This window comes from Oncorhynchus clarkii, chromosome 7 (assembly GCF_045791955.1).
Source record: "Oncorhynchus clarkii lewisi isolate Uvic-CL-2024 chromosome 7, UVic_Ocla_1.0, whole genome shotgun sequence".
NCBI lineage: Eukaryota > Metazoa > Chordata > Actinopteri > Salmoniformes > Salmonidae > Oncorhynchus > Oncorhynchus clarkii.
This window is the reverse complement of record NC_092153.1, coordinates 28,310,977-28,319,796: the sequence shown is the minus strand read 5'-3', so window position 1 is coordinate 28,319,796 and position 8,820 is coordinate 28,310,977.

Sequence of the window (8,820 nt, the reverse complement as noted above, 5' to 3'; positions counted from 1 at the left end):
GAGTCATCATGCCAGGTAGTCCTGAGGCATGGTCCTCTGAGAGAGAGAAAGAGAGAATTAGAGAGAGAATACTTAAATTCACACAGAACACCGGATAAGACAGGAGAAGTACTCCAGATATAACAAACTGACCCTAGCCCCCCGACACATAAACTACTGCAGAGATTATAACAGAACATGGCCAAGATGTTCAAATGTTTAGAAATGACCAGCATGGTCAAATAATAATAATCACAGGCAGAACAGTTGAAACTGGAGCAGCAGCACGGCCAGGTGGACTGGGGACAGCAAGGAGTCATCATGTCAGGTAGTCCTGAGGCATGGTCCTAGGGCTCAGGTCCTCCGAGAGAGAGAAAGAAAGAGAGAATTAGAGAGAGCATACTTAAATTCACACAGGACACCGGATAGGACAGGAGAAGTACTCCAGATATAACAAACTGACCCTAGCCCCCCGACACATAAACTACTGCAGCATAAATACTGGAGGCTGAGACAGGAGGGGTCAGGGGACACTGTGGCCCCATCCGATGACACCCCGGGACAGGCCCAAACAGGAAGAATATAACCCCACCCACTTTGCCAAAGCACAGGCAGAGAATCCCAGTGGAAAGAGGGGAACCGGCCAGGCAGAGACAGCAAGGGCGGTTCGTTGCTCCAGAGCCTTTCCGTTCACCTTCACACTCCTGGGCCAGACTACACCCACCGAAGAGATGAGTCTTCAGTAAAGACTTAAAGGTTGAGACCGAGTTTGCGTCTCTCACATGGGTAGGCAGACCATTCCATAAAAATGGAGCTCTATAGGAGAAAGCCCTGCCTCCAGCTGTTTGCTTAGAAATTCTAGGGACAATTAGGACCATATACCATTGTCGTTGTCTTAAATAGCCTATTGACATGTCAACAATGTATGTATCAAGTAATGTACTCACCTTCATTTGCTGTTTGTATGCCTCTGTAAAGTCTGCAGTACTACTCACTTTTGCTGATCAACAAAGATGATAAACCTAAAATCGGCAAGATGGCCGTTTCCCGTAAACAGGAAAAGACTCCGAAGACGAAACTCGGTGAGCACAGGCTTGGCCAAATGTACTTTTAGCCCAGAAACAAGATGGTGTCGAGGCCTCAATGCTCTGAGTTAATGCCCATTTTCTGGGATTAAAGGTAAAAAATGGTAATACAGCGCTAATTTGACCGCTTCACATTAAAGTACATCAACCTACGGTGTAAGGAAAAATAGAACCAGCCATTTATCTATCGTAATTTACGAAAAATCGTACAATGTCTGCTTGATGATGGTTAAACAATTTTTTTATATATTATTTAAAGTTAGATTCAGTTGCGGATTTGTTAAGGCGAATACGATTACGTGGGTTTCGGAGCTCTACGTGATTTACTGTGATTTTCTGTACTCACACGCAAACACAGTCAATGTGAAGTGACACAGTGAGGGGCTTACAGACAGAGTCTGCAATAGTTACCTGCGTTCGAACCATCAAATCACTGTCAGACCTAGAGCTCTGAAACTTTATAAACCTGTTCTAGGATCGGTACTGCACGGTGAGCTATGTGGCTCTAGAAGGTTCTCAGCCAAGTCCATTTGCAATAACTTCAATTCATTTTTAACGTCGTGAAAATGACGACATATAGAAAAGTCCCAGAATCACAAGACTAGGTGCATTGAAACCAACTCGGCCCGTAGAGACGGACCCTAAAGTCTCTGGCCGATAGCTCTTTCAGGGATCCCGTAGCAATGCCCAGAAAAAGTTAATTTCCAGCACAAATTAAGATCGCAGCTCGGGCTACGAATGACCTATCGAGCCGAAACTCAGGATTCAGGGTCTCCCCAGCTAGGCCTACACACAAAGCCAGGACTGGACCTGCAGCTAGAACGTAACTATATGTTTTATGTTTTTTTAATGGTTTTAATAGAAGGCTCTGTGAATTTCAGGCCGGCACTGAAATATGTGATAGTTGGCTTCTAAACAAGTTGGACAAAGTGGGTTTGGTGTCAGTATGTATCAGTTTGGTGTCAGTATGTATCAGTTTGGTGTCAGAATGATATCTTATTAACTGATGGACACTGACTTGATGACTGACTTTTGTCCATTTCCAATAAGTTTAAACAGTGATGAACCATCACCGAATGGACAGGCTGAAATCAACATCATCGTAGTTTATAAGCCATGCAGAGTTCAATGAGATGCCCCACTTGTGCAAAAAGTAGGCCCAAAATTAAGCCTGGTCTAAATTTGAGGTGCTTTTGAGTGACAGCGGCAGAACCATTGAGGCTAGAAACACAATTCAACCACAGGAACGTTCCTAAGGTCCTCCCGATCTGCCCAAGCCTAACCTTGACTGTGTGGAATTAACCCTTAATAGTGAAAACACCCTGTTTTCTTCAAACAGTTTACATCTCTCCCCATAGGAATACATTGCCTGCTGCCCTAACTTCAACCTGATGCCTATGTGGGTTATGATTGCCAAATCAAACTGTCTTAAATTACTATCCATCAGGCCACTATGAGGATACCTGTGTTGATTCTAAGCTAGATATGTGGTGGAGTAGGGGCCTGAGGGCACACCGTGTGTTGTGAAATCTGAATGTATTGTAATGTTTTTGAAATTGTATACATTTTTGACCATTTCATGGGGGTCTTCCCTTTCCTGGACTAACTGGTGCCCCCACACATTAACAATACCGGTTCCCCCTGTATATAGCCTCGCTATTGTCATTTTACTGCTGCTCTTTAATTATTTGTTACTTTCATTTCTTATTCATATTTTTTTAACTGCATTGTTGGTTAAGGGCTTGGAAGTAAGCGTATTTGTATTTGGCGCATGTGACATAACATTTATATTTTTATTTGAAATGTATTAGTACCCTTCCCAGATCTGTACCTCAAAAGAATCCTGTCCTCTCTACGGACAATCCCTTCGACCTCACAGGTTGGTTTTTGCTCTGACATGCACTGTCAACTTATATAGACAGGTGTGTGCCTTTCAAAATCATGTGCAATCAATTAAATTTACCACAGGTGGACTCCAATCAATGTATAGAAACTTCTCAAGGATTATCGATTGAAACAGGATGCACCCGAGTTCAATTTCGAGTCTCATAGCAAGTCTCATAGCAAAGGGTCGGAATACTTAAGTAAATAAAGGTATTTCTGTTCACCTTCCAACAGGACAACGACCCGAAGCACACAGCCAAGACAACGCAGGAGTGGCTTCGGGACAAGTCTCAATGACCTTAAGTGGCCCAGCCAGAGCCCGGACTTGAACCCGATTGAACATTTTTGGAGAGACCTGAAAATAGCTGTGCAGCGACACTTCCCATCCAACCTAACAGAGATTGAGGGGATCTGCGGAGAAAAAAGGAGAAACTCCCCAAATACAGATGTGCCAAGCTTGTATCGCAATCCTCAAGAAGAGTTGAGGCTGTAGTCACTGCCAAAGGTGCTTCAACAAAGTACCGAGTAAAGGGTCTGAATACTTATGTAAATATGTTTTTTCTGTGTTTTATTCGTAATAAATTTGCAAACATTTCTAAAAACCTGTTTTCACTTTGTCATTATGGGGTATTGTGTGTAGATTGATGACGGACCAAAAATATTGAATACATTTTAGAATAAGGTAACGTAACATAATCTGGAAAAAGTTGTGCGCTGTGTGTATATATATATATATATATATATATATATATATATATATAAATATATATTTACACACACAGTTAAAGTCGGAAGTTTACATACACTTAGGTTGAAGTCATTAACTCGTTTTTCAACCACTCTACAAATTTCTTGTTAACAAACTATAGTTTTGGCAAGTCGGTTAGGACATCTACTTTGTGTAAGACACAAGTAATTTTTCCAACAATTGTTTACAGACAGATTATTTCACTTATTCACTGTATCACAAATCCAGTGGGTCAGAAGTTCACATACACTAAATTGACTGTGCCTTTAAACAGATGACAAAATCCCCCAAAATTATCTCATGGCTTTAGAAGCTTCTGATAGGCTAATTGACATCATTTGAGTCAATTGGAGGTGTACCTGTGGATGTATTTCAAGGCCTACCTTCAAACTCAGTGCCTCGTTGCTTGACATCATGGGAAAATCAAAAGAAATCAGCCAAGATCCCAGAAAAATTGTAGACCTCCACAAGACCTCCACTCCACAAGACCTCCACTAGACCTCCACTGGTTCATCCTTAGGAGCAATTTCCAAATGCCTGAAGGTACCACATTCATCTGTACAAACAATAGTACGCAAGTATAAACACCATGGGACCATGCAGCCGTCATACTGCTCAGAAAGGAGACGCGTTCTGTCTCCTAGAAATGAACATACATTGATGCGAAAAGTGCAAATCAATCCCAGAACAACAGCAAAGGACCTTGTGAAGATGCTGGAGGAAACAGGTGAAAAATGATCTATATCCACAGTAAAACGAGTCTCAAATTGACATAACAATTGACATAACCTTAAAGGCAATGCTACCAAATTCTAATGGAGTGTATGTAAACTTCTAACCCACTGGGAATGTGATGAAAGACATAAAAGCTGAAATATGTAATTCTCTCTGCTATTATTCTGACATTTCGCATTCTTGAAATGAAGTGGTGATCCTAACTGACCTAAAACAGGGAATTTTTACTAGGATTCAAAGTCAGGAGTTGTGGAAAAACTGAGTTTAAATGTATTTGGCAAAGGTGTATGTAAACTTCCGACTTCAACTGTATGTCTCTTCACAGTCTCCGTTCCATAAGGTGTACTTTTATCTGTTTTTTTTAATCCGATTCTACTGCTTGCATCAGTTTTCTGATATAGAATAGGGTTCCATGTCATCATGTCTCTATGTAGTACTGTGCGCCAAACATAGTCTGTTCTGGATTGTGTAGAGACCTCTGGTGGCATGTCTTGTCTTGTGGGGTATGCATGGGCATTTGAACTGTGTACTAGCAGTTTAAACAGATGGCTCGGTGCATTCAATATCTTGACAGTGTTGTCAAGAAGGCAGAGCAACACTTTATTATGGACAGACTTCTCCCCATCTTAGCTTCTGTTGTATCAACGTGTTTTGACATTTTACAATCCAGGGTTACTCCAAGCAATTTAGTCATCTCATCTTGCTCAATTTCCACATTATTTCTTACCTGATTTAGTTGGGGTTTAGCATTTAGTGAACGATTTGTCCCAAATACAATGTTTTTAGTTTTTGAAATATTTAGGATTATTTTATTCCTTGCCACCCATTCTGAAACTAACTGCAGCTCCTTGCTAAGTGTTGCAGTCATTTCAGTCGCTGTAGTAGCTGACGTGTTGAGTCATCCGCATACATAGACACGGTCAGTGGCATGTCGTTAGTAAAGATTGAATAAAGAAAGGGGCCTAAACAGCTGCCCTGGGGACTTCCTGATTATACCTGGCTCTGTGTTCTGTTAGACAGGTAACTCTTTATCCACAATATAGCAGTGGTTGTAAAGCCATAATGCAAGTTGTTCTAGCCACAGACTATGATCGATAATGTCAAAAGCCGCACTGAAGTCTAACTAAACGCCGCCACAATATTTTTATCATAATTTTCTCTCATCCAATCAACAGTAATTTGTGTAAGTGCTGTGCTTGTTGAATGTCCTTGCCTATAAGATAGAACATTACTTAGAGATGCACAAAAACAGTATATCGTTCAAAATGGGGTGAACCTTTCCTTTAAGGTTCCGTGGAGAACTTTTGCCCAATAAAGAACCTTTTGAGTTAAGTTTGGTTTTTTTTCGACATGGCTTCTACATTTCTTCAGAATTCTCGAAGGTTCTTGAAATGTATAGAAGCTTGAATATGTGTCCCTTTCATAGCACACAGCAAATTGGCCAGTGTTAACTAGTGTTGATTTTTCATTGTAACATTTCGAGTTGATTCGGACGTTAAATTAACAGTATAGTTAACGATATAAAGAGTTAAATTGACACTCAGGGCTGTAAAAAACAAAACCATGCACATCATTATATTTCCTAGGATGCTCTATTGCTGATTTGTTTTTGCATTGATTGATTAATCTTATGCTACTAAAACATAAAATAACACTTTTCCCCCCTAAACTATTCAAATCTGTTACTTATTACACCCAAAATCTAATTCGATTTTATTGGTCACACATATTTAGCTGATGTTATTGCGGGTGTAGTGAAATGCTTGTGTTCCTAGCTCCAACACTGCAGTAATATCTAACAATTCACAAAATACACACAAATCTAGAAGTAAAAGAATGGAATTAATAAATATTAAGACGAGCAATGTCAGAGTCCGGAGTATGTGTGTACTGAACAAAACTTTTAAACATAACATGCAACAATTTCAATTATTTTACTGAGTTACAGTTCATATAAAGAAATCAATCAATTTAAATAAGTTAATTAGGCCCTAGTCTATGGATTTCACATGACTGGGCAGGGGAGCAGCCATGGGTGTGCCAGGTAGGTCATAGGCACAACACCTTGGGAGCCAGGCCCACCCACTGGGGAGCCAGGCACAACCAATACAAATGAGTTTTCCCCCACAAAAGCGCTTTATTACAGATAGAAATGCTCCTCAGTTTCATCAGCTGTCAAGGTGACTGGTCTCAGATGATCCCGTCGGTGAAGAAGCCGGATGTCGTGGTCCTGGGCTCACGTGGTTACACGTGGTCTGCGGTTGTGAGGCAGGTTGGACATACTGCCAAATTCTCTAAAATGACATTGGAGGTGGCTTATGGTAGAGAAATGATCATTAAATTATCTGGCAACACATCTTGTGGACATTCCTGCAGTCAGCATGCCAACTAGAATTCAAGGCCACCCTTAACATGGCTATCGCAGTATTCTGCAGTGATACACCATCGCAACTGGTTTGCGCTAGGTGGGACTATCATTTGTTTTTCAACAGAACAATGACTCAACACACCTCCAGGTTGTGTAAGGGCTATTTGACCAAGAAGGAGAGTGATGGAGTGCTGCATCAAATGACCTGGCCTCCACAATCACCCAATCTCAACCCAATTGCGATGGTTTGGGATGAGTCGGACTGCAGAGTGAAGGAAAAACATCCAACAAGTGCTGAGCATATGTGGGTAACTCCTTTTAAGACTGTTGGAAAAGCATTCCATGTGAAGCAAGGTTGAGAGAATGCCAAGAGTGTGCAAAGTGTGGCTACTTTGAAGAATCTCAAATGTAAAATATATTTTGATGTGTTTAACACTTTTTTGGTTACTACATGATTCCATATGTGTTATGTATTATGGCCATTGAGGGAGATGTAGTGCGTCTGGTTGGTGAGGTAGGCTTGTAGCCAGGAGAATGTGGTGCCCTCAGCATCCAAGCCCTCCAGCCTGGAGAACAGCATAAAAGTCAGCACTCAGGTCAAGGAGAATCAGGATATCAGGCAACAATATGTTTAAGGGTTTTGGCCAGGAAGGGGAGGTTGGAGATGGGGCAGTAGTTATAGAGGATGTCGATATCCAGTTCGGGCTTCTACAGGATGTGTAGAAGTGTTTCTGAACACTTCTACATTGTCAATTCTCCTATGATAATGAATAATCATGAATGTATCATGAATAGAGTTGCAAAACGAGGGTATATTACTGGAAACTTTCAAAGTTTGGTAACTTAAGTTTTTAATTAATTTTATCAGATGACATCTAGTGGCCTTTTTGGGTACTTCAGAATATCACCGACTGCGTGGACTTATCATGTGTACAATATATAAAATAATCAAATAATATGATTTGTAAAACAATCTGTAAATTACCATTTGTTATGACAGGTGTACATTAATGTCGTAAATAGACAAGATATTGAGTTTCTGAAACAAAGGTGCAGATGAAGCCAGGTAATTAGAGGAGATCTTGCAAATGTATTTTGTATAATGAGTCATTTGTGTAGGTAGGAGACATATGTACTGGCCCAGACAATATTACAGTAAATGCGATATGGTAAAATTAAGCTATAGTATAGAGTTAGGAAGCAAGCTTAATGAACCAAACCACTAATCTTTCTGATGATACCAACAGATTTTGTTACTTTAATGCAGACAAATTGAATATGATCTTTCCAGGATAACTTTTCATCAAGTAGAACTCTGAGGAATCTAGTGGATGTGACTTGTTCCATTTAATTCCCACCAATTGACATTTGGCTCTTTTCTTACAATATGTATTATTCTTACTAGTGAATACAATAAAGTTGAATTTAAAAAAAACATTGATGTAAAGATAATTGGAACCATTCAGATAATTTGGCCATTCCTGAGTTGGCTTCTTTAATTAGTGAGCCAGCCGTTTGCGTAAACTAATTGTTCTCTATCATAAACATAACTATATAGCCAATTATATGTATAATCATGAAAACTATAATAATGACATTTAGAAAGTAATATTTCATGCTCCACCATGTCAAATGCTTTAGATCACATATGTCAGAGTCAAGGCCCGCGGGCCACATCCGGCCCGCAAGAAGGTTTTTTACGGCCCCTGGGATGATCTGTGTGTCTTCTGTGTGGAGAAAGTGTGGCGGTACTGAAAGAGTATAATCTGAGACGACATTATGAAACGAAACACGCGGACACACACGCGGACGCAACTGTCAAGGCCAGTTTTATTTTGGCAGAAGAGATCGCTAAATCAGCCCGGCCATTTACGGAGGGGGATTTCATCAAAAACTGCATGATTAAAGTTTGTGACGAAGTTTGCCCAGAAAAAAGGCAACTCTTTTTAAATGTGAGTCTGAGCAGAAACACCATTGCCGAGAGAGTAGACCAGTTGTCCATCAATCTAAAAGAGCAGCTT